This window comes from Macrobrachium rosenbergii, chromosome 43 (genome assembly GCF_040412425.1).
Source record: "Macrobrachium rosenbergii isolate ZJJX-2024 chromosome 43, ASM4041242v1, whole genome shotgun sequence".
Classification (NCBI taxonomy): domain Eukaryota; kingdom Metazoa; phylum Arthropoda; class Malacostraca; order Decapoda; family Palaemonidae; genus Macrobrachium; species Macrobrachium rosenbergii.
The window spans coordinates 18,738,342-18,750,480 of NC_089783.1; the positions used below are offsets into that span (position 1 = coordinate 18,738,342).

Sequence of the window (12,139 nt, forward strand, 5' to 3'; positions counted from 1 at the left end):
AGACATATTTGCGCAAGGCCATTCAGACACAATCACAATCACACACACACACACACACACACACACACACACACACACACACACACATATATATATATATATATATATATATATATATATATATATATATATATATATATATATATATATACGTACATATATATACATAAATATATATGTGTATGTATGTATATATGTATATATACACATATCTATGTATATGTTTATATGTAGGATTAAGGTATACTGAGGGCCTCCTTGCAGCGTGATTTAAATGTAAAGGTAACACACAAAAGAAAGTGATGGCAATTATGATATGTATGGAGGCCACGAAATAAATGAGAATAGAGAGAGTTGCGGAAATGTGACTGGGAAGGGGCTTCATTGTTGAAGTTGGATAGTTTCCAAAAATGAATATTTAGAAAATATGAAGAATAAATGGAAGAGGAATTTAATGCTTTTAATCCTGAAAAGAGAAGAGGTTGGAGATGTATTTGCGAAATTACTAAGTAATTTCCGATGAAATGTTTCGCTGATATAATACAATTATAACTCCATAAGAACTTGAAATATATCGTTAATATGTGTGGTATACTTAGTCGTCGTATTATTTCCATGTAAACAGAAAAATTTTGCTTAAAAACCCACTACTTTTCAAGATATGATATTCCCATTTTCTTCTTAATATACATATTTTTAAGGGAGAGTCATTCTGCAATAATGATTTTATTCACATGACCCTAGAAATAAATAGGGAGAATGTTGATATCAACTTGTTTTCCTTCTCTCCTGTTTTCAATTTTCTTATATAAATTCAATTTAGCCAAGACTTCTTTATTGTACTTACTTTTTGTTCATTGGTGTTTAAAATAATACACATCTCATTTTTTATACGTTGTTTAAAAAAAAACCAGGTAATTTTCAGTTGTTTTGTGCAAATAACACAAACAGTTTGTTCTGCTATCTTTTCACATTCTACATTCTACATGTTACGTTATCTATATTTTCGTACTCTCTTACCCTCTTATTTCTGGCATTTTCTGGAAACATCCTTTTTGTATGTTATTTATTACTCATATAAGACATTTCACCACAAATAAGGAAACGTATCTAGTATAATTATGAATAGATTTACTGAAATGCTAATGCGAAATTGGAGCCTCTATTATAATGAAAAATTTTGTAATACCCAATGCACCTATATTTTTTTCAGGGATGTTATTTTAAAGCAATATATTTAGTAAAATATACGACGACTGAAGCAACAACATTATGAGTAGTGAAAAGGTAGTGAGTTACTTGTTATAAAAAAGGTATATATCTGATATGCAGTTATATGGTCCTTTCTCAATATGTCTCCTCTAATTGCAGCCAGACACCAAATATATTGTCGGTTACGTTTCTAGTTTGTTTGCCATACTTTTTTTGTACGTCATTATCAGTAATGATAGGATGACTATACCCAAAGCTTTCAACAATGCAATTATTTTCACTGGGCGACGTTGTTTATGTTGGTTGGGATATCTCGTTTTGAAATTAATGAGGCTCGCGTTTTCTTCCTCCATCATATTCATTTTAATAACCTGATGAATTGAATATTTTTCTCACTAATTATACATACCTAACTGTATGTTCTTTTTATTATGGGTATCAGATGAAAATCATATTTTGAATGATAAAACAAATATATTCCATTGGCGTTCGATACATCACTTTGAGTATCAAAGCTTTAATTGAAAATTAGATTTACTATCGTGGCAATTCTTTCGCTCAATACGATTTATATGAGGCAAAGCGGAAGCTCTTGGCTCCAAAAATCACCAAAGATTATCAAAAGGTTAACTCTCAGTTGGGAATCTAATCTTTGATGCAGCGACTTGAATTTAACATGCTGCTATTTAGATTAACACTTACAACCAGTTCTTTTCCCAAAAGTCTTTCCGTGGTGCAACTTTTATGCTACGGGTTTTAAATAAGATTCTCGTTTTCGTTGTTTAGTAGAAGTTGATTCGGCCTTAGGCCAGCGTGGGCAAGCGCCGTAGCTCGACTTTTAATATCATGATTAATCTCTGGACTCGAACCGACCAACCAATCGGAATACTCCTCTTTTTGTTTTTATTTGCTCGATTATCTCATCTACTTTATTCACTAGAATTTACAACGTTATTTGTAATGCTTAAGGAAGAAAGAAACGATATGATATTTTCAAATATGTTTTATAAAGCTTACTTATTAAAACCCTATACACGCACACACACACACACACACACACACACATATATATATATATATATATATATATATATATATATATATATATATATATATATATATATATATATATATCCAATACAGCACGAGGAACGTGTGCTTGAGAATATCACTAAGTCCACGTCGGAAGGTGAGTGAAAACCGGGACTTTGAACAAGTGTGAACTTGAAAATGTAGAATAAACTACGAAAGTACTTGTTCAAGGTCTAGGTTTTCACTCACCTTCCGACGTGGACTTAGTGATATATATATATATATATATATATATATATATATATATATATATATATATATATATATATATATATATATATATATATATATATATATACTGTATATATATATAAATATATATATGTATATATATAAATATATATATGTATATATATATAAATATATATGTGTATATATATGTATATATATGTATATATATAATATATATATATATATATATATATATATATATATATATATATATATATATATATATATATATATATATATAAACAAAGTTTCGGCCACGAAGGAAAGTGAAACAATGGAGATGCTAAGTACTTTCACCTTATTACCAAGTCATGGTCACAGCAACTCAAGATATACAGAGACAAGGGCCTATCTATATATGGTGTGTATAAGTCCTAAGTGAATACAAAAAGATTTGAAGGTCACAGAACTGTCAACGGATCAAAATCTACCTATTGGTAATCCTCTTTATTCCGTCTTTCAAATCTTTATGAAATATATGTTTTATTACAAGGTCAAAAGAAAAATAATCTTGGGCTTATGTTAAGATTTTTCTCCTAGGTCAACTGAATCATAACAGATTCCAACAAGTTCCTGGAACTAGTTTCATTACTTCGTAATATTACATTGCTTTGCATCCAATTTATTCTGTTGGACTCTTCACTTAGATGCAAAAATAGAGCATTATTAGTCTGACCTGTTCTTACTGAACATTTGTGTTATTTTAATCTGGTATTTAATTCTTTACTGGTATGACCTAGGTAAAATAAGTCACAATCCATTCAAGGACCTTTGTATACAATTTGCTATTCTTTCGGGGCCTATTATTTATAAGCATGTTTTTTTATATTATTTTGTGTTAAGAATACAGTTGTGTTAAACAATTTATATATATATCTATATATATATATATACATACATATATATATATATATATATATATATATATATATATATATATATATATATATATGCAGCCAATCCTATATCGTATGATTTTCTTGTCTATTATAAAAGATGTTCTTTATAAGAAATGTTTTAGACAACAGTCTATCGTAAATCTCATATATGTTTTTAATCTTAAAAAGTTTTTCTTCATGCAAATAATATCTAAACAGATCAACATTTGGCATTATGTATTAACTAGCGATTCGATTTCATGCCGTATGTATCTGGGTATTTGGAACTGTCTGAAATATTAAACAAGAAATGTTGTCCTACTCAAGTATGTTAAAAGAAAGCGGCTGGTACAGGTGAGCAGAGACGGCAAGCACTACATGTACTCTGATAAAAATGCCAGATAAACTATGTTCTCCAGATGATACCAATTAAGAGAGATAACATATACAAATCAATGGCATGCGTGTGTGTTGTCGCTTTGAAAAAGTTTTCTGCTTGCAAAGAACGAATGGGAATGAGCCATTAGTCTTTATTCTGTGTCAAATTACTGACACTTGAAAAGTGGAAAACTGGTGGTTCAGCTCCGATCTACAATTATTGGTAACCACGTATCATACCTTTGCACGTGCCGCAGACATCCGAATATTTTCTGTGATTGTTATTTTACTACGTATTACAGTTAGAACCACTGGATCAGTAAACAGTAGTTATCATTAACTGGGTCTTGTGCTTACACCGCCTCCGATTGTTTATGTTGAATACACAGCTTAGGCACGCTTCAGTGATAACTGAATAATTTCGCTATTCCCAAAGTATCATTTGTATATGTGGAGTGTTTCATACCTGAAATTCCTTAATATGAATAATGAACTCAACACTGACTCATAGACCAACTAAATTAACGTTTATGCGTTTTGATGGAATATTTTGAAGTCAAATCTTTCATATTGCACAAACCGGTAAAACAATATTCCTTTGAATTAAGGAAGGAATCGGGGATTAAAATAACCTGTTATTTTCTCCTCTGAGAAACTTTGCGTCCGCTTAATTAAATGGAAGTGACGTTGAGGATGATTAAGTTTCTCTCATCTCTTCCTTTTTGCAGGAGAGAGAGAGAGAGAGAGAGAGAGAGAGAGAGAGAGAGAGAGAGAGAGAGAGAGAGAAGCTGAATAGAGCGTCAATTATCTGGCGTTATATAACTTAATTTTCGTTCAGATAATTTGGAGATGTTGATAAATGTTCCTGAATATTATGGATATTACTGCTTCACTGCCCTTCGTCTTGTATGCAATCAAGCACTTAGAAAGCACTATCTAGAAATTAAGGCCTCCGTGTTTTATTACGCCTATCGCCCTACCTAGCAAGCAGAATTTGAGGCCGTTCTTTTTCTGCCAAAACTTCCAAATTGCATCCACTATTTTTATATCTACTGTTCATCGTTCTCCATTACAGACCAAGACCAACTAAAACAAATTTATCTTTTCATATGTACTAATTGTTTTACACTCTTTATCGTTTTCTCTGACATTCCAACTCTTTTTTCTTCAATTGCATTCAACTTCCCTATTTTCATAATTTACTTTTATACAATACGGCTTTAAAATCCTTGCCTCACATATTTAGTAACGATCATTTTTCAAATACGACCATGAAGCTGCCACTTCTGTCATTCCTCATTCATTGCTCCATCTTACCAGCTTGCATGTTACCTCAGAGAATTACTTTTATTAACATTAAGTTTTAAACGCCCTCTGCTTGTGGACAATATTTTGTTTTAGTCTGTGGGGTTTCACTTGACTATCACCAATCACTATATAATATATACGACTATTAACACTTCACACTCCTCCTTCCAACATTTTTCTCTCTTTGGAAAACTTTCGTCCTATAACTTGTTATCTATTGCATCACTCCAGTCATCAGGATTCTTAAGACTTATCAGGCCATCTTTTACACCAACCTACTCATTCCGACGTATATTTTCATATAAGCTCTATTTTCAGATGGAAGTCGTTCAGTCATTTTAAGTGAGTTACCTACTATAACTTGCAGCATCCTCATCTCCTTCAAAGTATACACACACACCTATATATAGAAATCATCAACACACAATCACGTGTGGAACAGAAATAAATTTCTGACTCACGTCGGGATCGAACCCAGGTCTCTCAGGTGGAAAGCAAGGGCGTTACCCACTGGGCCATACAAGTCTAAAAGAAGTCGGAACCTGAGAGCAACTGCACCCAAGGAATTACCTGGGCAAGCTAACTGCTTGCATACCAGCGAGTTTTCCCCAACTTCCCGACTCAGCAATGACCCAATAGACAACATTTCATTCGAATTATCCCTTCTGAGTGAATAAGATGAAATCATCAACACACAATCACGTGTGGAACGAAATAAATTTCTGACTCACGTCAGGATCAGGCAGGTCTCTCAGGTGGAAAGCAAGGGCGTTACCCACTGGGCCATACAAGTCTAAAAGAAGTCGGAACCTGAGAGCAACTGCACCCAGGAATTACCTGGGCAAGCTAACTGCTTGCATACCAGCAGTTTTCCCCAACTTCCCGACTCAGCAATGACCCAATAGACAACATTTCATTCGCTTATCCCTTCTGAGTGAATAAGATAGAAATCATCAACACACAATCACGTGTGGAACAAAATAAATTTCTGACTCACGTCGGGATCGAACCCAGGTCTCTCAGGTGGAAAGCAAGGGCGTTACCCACTGGGCCATACAAGTCTAAAAGAAGTCGGAACCTGAGCAACTGCGCCATTTTACCTGGGCAAAGCTAACTGCTTGCATGCCAGCAGTTTTCCCCGGGAAGTTGGGGAAAACTCGCTGGTATGCAAGCAGTTACTTGCCCAGGTAATTCCTTGCAGTTGCTCAGGTTCCGACTTCTTTAGACTTGTATGACCCAGTGGGTAACGCCCTTGCTTTCCACCTGAGAGACCTGGGTTGATCCCGACGTGAGTCAGAAATTTATTTCTGTTCCACACGTGATTGTGTGTTGATGATTTCTATCTTATTCACCAGAAGGGATAATTCGAATGAAATGTTGTCTATTGGGTCATTGCTGAGTCGGGAAGTTGGGGAAAACTCGCTGGTATGCAAGCAGTTAGCTTGCCCAGGTAATTCCTGCAGTTGCTCTCAGGTTCCGACTTCTTTAGACTTGTATGGCCCAGTGGGGTAACGCCCTTGCTTTCCACCTGAGAGACCTGGGTTCGATCCCGACGTGAGTCAGAAATTTATTTCGTTCCACACGTGATTGTGTGTTGATGATTTCTATCTTATTCACCAGAAGGGATAATTCGAATGAAATGTTGTCTATTGGGTCATTGCTGAGTCGGGAAGTTGGGGAAAACTTCGCTGGTATGCAAGCAGTTAGCTTGCCCAGGTAATTCCTTGGTGCAGTTGCTCTCAGGTTCCGACTTCTTTTAGACTTGTATGGCCCAGTGGGTAACGCCCTTGCTTTCCACCTGAGAGACCTGGGTTCGATCCTGACGTGAGTCAGAAATTTACACCTATATATATATATATATATATATATATATATATATATATATATATATATATATATATATATATATATATATATATATATATTCGGGACCGAACCTCGGTGTTTTCAAACTTAGAGTCCAGGGTATTAGCAATTCATTTGCCCATTCATAAAAGGAGTTGGAACTTAAGTGCTAATACCTGATGTTTTTCCCGGGCAGGCGCCTAGGGCCTAACATTCCATGGAATTTTACCTAACTTCCGGACCCAGCAGCGAGTGAAACACTAACATTTCATTAGACTTATCCCTAAGACATGTAGGAACGTGTTTCACAGAGATAAATTTCTGACTCACATCCGGACCAAACCCCGATCATTCAAGTGAGAGTCCAAAGCGTTAGCAATTCAATCCAGAAAAGTCATAAAAGAAGTTGGAAACTAAGTACTCCAAAGTTTTTACATATATATATATATATATGTGTGTGTGTGTGTGTGTGTGTGTGTGTGTGTGCGCGTGTGTGTATGTGTATAAAACCTATGAAAGTATAGTTAACGTCTATTTGTATCTAAGGTCACCCGCTACGTTTGCTAATTAGAAATTATTTTGTAGAAAGGGAAATCCACCGGGAATTCATCATCGACTTTACTTAGCAGATGTCGACCATAGAGGGAAAGGAATTATACAAACAAGATTTTATATATATATATTTTTTTTTTTTTATCCCGTTCTGTTTTCATCATTCAATCGGATTTAACCACAGTGTTTACAAATCCTTTCCAAAAAATAGTGAAATAGTGAATAGTGTCCCTTATTCCACTTTCCATAAGCTTATCACTTTTACTGCGAGGAGAATTTTATTCGAGCTAGAGTTTGTATTAAATCCCTAAGAAAAACGACTTTCCCTTGCGACATGTTAAAAGCGGTAGAATTTCATGCAGACGGCGTATTTGGGAATCTAGTACCGCCATCGGTTGACGATTTTATGAAGCACTGGCCGAAAGTGCATAGCTGAAAACTTTCCCACGTCAGTAACAGTCTTTGGTAAGTCTCCGGTATTTTTTAATATGTGAGATTAGAGCCATGATATATTATAATGTTTTATGATGGCGAGGTGCATTTTTCGCCATGCAGAACTATATCTGCTGTAGGATTGACGTAATTCTCGACAAGGAAGCTTCATTATCGAGAAGGAAGGTTTGTTTACGTCTAATAGCTGTTGTGTAGCCTAGCGAACGGCAGGTTTCGTGGCCTTGTGGTGATATGAGGAACTGAAGTTATGGTATATAATAATGTTTTATGATTACAACATATTTTGTCATATGTAACAGTATTGATTTTGGACTAGTATGTAACTCGGCAAGGATATTTTGCTGATCGAAGAGTGTTTGTTTTAAGTCAGCAGCTGACTGTTTGCCTTTTAATGTTCCCATTAACTCGATGTAAGTCTGTTATCACATCAAGCCTTTTTTTTTTTGTCGTTGAAGACTTTTGATGGCTTAACTCCCCACCAAGTTTCTCTCGAAGAAATTTAGGAAATAGTTGCTTCTGATTCAGAATCTGATTAACATGTTATCCTGATCTTGGTAAATTAAGGATGATAACGATGACGATACTATAAGTTAGATCATCTGGTAATTATTCCAGACAATTAGATGATACTGACCCTCATAAGATAGGCTAATCAGATGTGAAAATGTGACCCCACAACTTTTCACAGATTTTTTTTTCAGGGGAAATATATGATCGTGTTGCAAAAAAATCAAAGAAAAATTTTCACTCTATGATAGGTAGCAAGCAGCCTGCACTTAAAAGATCAAAGTATCATCAGTGACAGGTTTAACTTTCTTGGATATAAAACCTTTTGCTGCAGTTGAAATTGCGATGAGGTTAGTTCACATGGATTACCTACCAATGAAAGTTATTTTAGCGCAAATAGCTTTATTAGACACTTAACAGATTTCAGAGCAGTATTTGTAAAGGAGTTTATAACTGAAGCAACATTATTTAATGGAAATATATTTTATAACATTCAGAATCTAGCTAGGAAAATTCAAGAGAAAAATAATTTGACATTTCTTAGAAGGATATCAACGGCAGAAGTCTCAAAGATGTGCGCGATTTTCGAACTCTATTGGAGCGAGATTACCTTATTAGCATTTTCTAGCAATATTTATAGACAAAAATCACTTACCACAATGTGTAGCGAATAACAGATAGCCAAAGAATTGTCGAAAAGAGGTAGAGGCGAGTTTAAAAGGAAGAAAACTATACACATTTTGTGACCTATGTGTAAAGAAGTTACCTCTTGGTGTCATTCCTTGTCTTGCAGAAAATCGTATCTATAAAGTATACAAAAATCATTGCCAATGAGGAAAATGAATATAAAATGAACCGTTACGTACAGCCAGAATGATTAGTGTCATTAATAGGGGGTATAAAAACTAAAGTATTTTGTGTTTTCCCATTTTCCCCTTCTTTGTAGCCTATGCATACAGAAGCCACTTGTGTATTAATACACAATTTATGGTATGGAAAACACTCGCAAAGTACAAAACATGTTGCAAATGTGGAAAATAATAGAGCATACACTGGCAGTGTACTAAAAGAACTGCTAGTGCCACAAAAAAGGTTTCAGAAGCCAACGTACAATAAAATTTGTTCAAGTTTTCCACATTTTACCAGTTTTTTATACATAATGGCTTACCTGAAGGTAATATAATGTTCAGTCCTGAAAATAAAGTTCTTATAGATATTATGAAAATTTTATGATTACTGTAAACCTTTTCAATTTTTCATGTAAAATGTTAACTGTTTTCGAATGAGAGCGAAAATAAACACCAGAGCAAAGGGGTTAATCTAGTTGATCACTGCTGTATTGCTTAGAATATGACCGTTGCTTGAAACACTCAAGTATTTCACCTATCACAAGGCTCCATTTTGGTAATTATGGATAAGAATTCAAAAAAGTATTTTGTGTTCTTGTTGCTAATCTAGATAGCCAGGTTACTTAGTCTAGCTTTGTTTTTCAGTGGTGTAACATAAACGTTTTGCCTATAACTCAGACTTACACATGTAACTGAAAGTAACTTGAAGCAATCAGTTTATTTACCCACGATAAATGTTAGTAAGAGTCATTACGTTGATTAGCCTTCAAAAACGTTACTTTTGACACCCAACAGGGTTTTAATGATAGAAATTACTGCACCCTGATTGTAAAATTTATATGTGAAATTTTCCTAAGTCTCATACTCTTGGCAAATATAGAATTGTGCTCTGGTGCTGTAAATAGCATCAAATTTTGGTTTTTAATTCTCTTGTTAGGATGGAATCCACTTGACATGGAACTCTTTATAAGTTAAACTAAATGTTATGGAACATACAGATGCTAAGAAGGAAGTGTTGTGGGATAAGTAGTAACCAAAAAGGTGACAGACAATTTACTGGTTTTATAGTTAGGTAGGTCTGGCTGATTCGTACTCACCGCAGAAAGCAACATTTTTAATCCATTTTTGTTTCCCTTTCTTTCTTTAGGTCTTCAGCTGAAAACCTTTATTGGCAGATTCAACAGAATATAAATCCATGAGGGTTCCAAAAGGAAATCAACCAGCAGTGAGAGACAAGTTACCCGAAAGAACAATAGTGATTGCTTTGAAAAGAAGATACAGGTAATGAAAATAAAAGAGAAAATGACGAGGATAAGGCAGCCTCTTGCTTAACCATCAGGCATCCTCGGCCATGCTACTAAGCCGGCCCTACATACCGTTTGAAACATGAAAGGAAGAGGGAGCTAACAAAAAAGTAACTCGAATCCAAGACAGTGGAAGACCACAGTGCAAAGGCTATGGCATCGTTCAAGATTGAAGAACAGTGGTTTATTTCTGAGTGGCCTTCTACCAAAGATGCCTACCATGCTAGTGAGTTTCTTTTACACAACAAGATAGAACAGATTGAAAAAGATAAGACAAGTAGGGTGTTCAGTGTTGTCAAGTGTGTGTCAGCAGTAAAAGAGAGGTAATGAATATGCCAGCCTAATGTAGGCATAGAAAAGAGTCCATGAACAGAGTGGGACAACGGGATGTAATGGCCAGCCTTAGGCAGGACTTAATCTCTCTTATTTAGTATCTCAATGAGCGACGGGTGCCTTGACCACGGTACTACATAGTCTTAATTAATGAAGTAGCTACAAATAATGGGACTTATGATATGCTGCAAATTCCTGTGACATGTGCAGCACATGCTCATAAACTGATGTGATAACAAAAATATGTATACAATATCTTGCCAAGAATATTGACCATATACTTTTTGCTGTCACTAGTGTATAATTATGAGTGAATTAACAAAAGCTGGTTCCAGTGTAAAACGCTAATGGTCATACCAATTTATTTGTGTTGTAGGATTACAGGTCCTTGTTGGCAGTAGGACTGTTAGATATAGTACAATCATTAATGCGTATCTCTAGCAGTCATTTTAGATGAACTGGTACATATCCGTAGCTACAGTCCTTAATTAAATAATTGTTTTTTGAGTAATATAATATCAATTCGAATCTATTTAGTCAAATTTTAAAATAACGTTTGATACAGGGCTTTTCATTAATGGAGCTTTTAACAGAAATCTGTGAAGTCAAGCTTAAACCCGAAAATTAAGTAAACAGTGCAGTAAGTGTCCAAAATAAAGTACATTGTGAGACTTGCCTATATATGTTACAGTGGTGGAAGCTGCTTAAGCCAAGTTCAGTTACTAAAGGAATATAGTGTCCATCTTGGAGCTTCTAGTTGTCCCTTACTACTTCATGTAGGATATTGCAAAACTAAACTTTATACAAATCTGTACATCCATGTATTTAAAAGGACATTCTTGTTCAGTCTCTTACTGAAAGGTTTTGATATTAGTCACTCAGGACAGAGGGTTTCTGATGTCAGTCACTCAATGACAGTTTTTGATATCATTTACTCATTTGCAAAAGTTTTTTTTTATAGCCACAAACAATAAATGTTAGTAAGTGTCATTACGTTGATTAGCCTTCAGAAACGTTACTTTTGACACCCAATAGGGTTTTAATGATAGAAAGTTACTGCACTCTGATTGTAAAATTTATATGTGAAATTTTCCTAAGTTTCATACTCTTGGCAAATATAGAATTGTGCTCTTGTGCTATAAATAGTATAAAATTTTGGTTATTAATTCTCTTGTTAGGGTGGAATCAACTTGACATG

General features: G+C 34.6%; 1 long non-coding RNA gene across 2 annotated transcripts in view; it reads left to right on the top strand.

Annotated features, from left to right (window-relative positions):
- The window catches only part of LOC136828620 (uncharacterized), a 162,954-nt gene that overhangs the window by 134,233 nt on the left and 16,582 nt on the right, over positions 1–12,139 (top strand). The window contains exons 1-2 of one of the 2 annotated variants that reach the window (XR_010850151.1): positions 7,868–7,961; positions 10,452–10,834. This is a non-coding gene — a long non-coding RNA (uncharacterized lncRNA). Of the gene's footprint in view, positions 1–7,867; positions 7,962–10,451; positions 10,835–12,139 lie in introns of those variants that run through there. The other variant, XR_010850152.1, reaches the window with a different exon arrangement.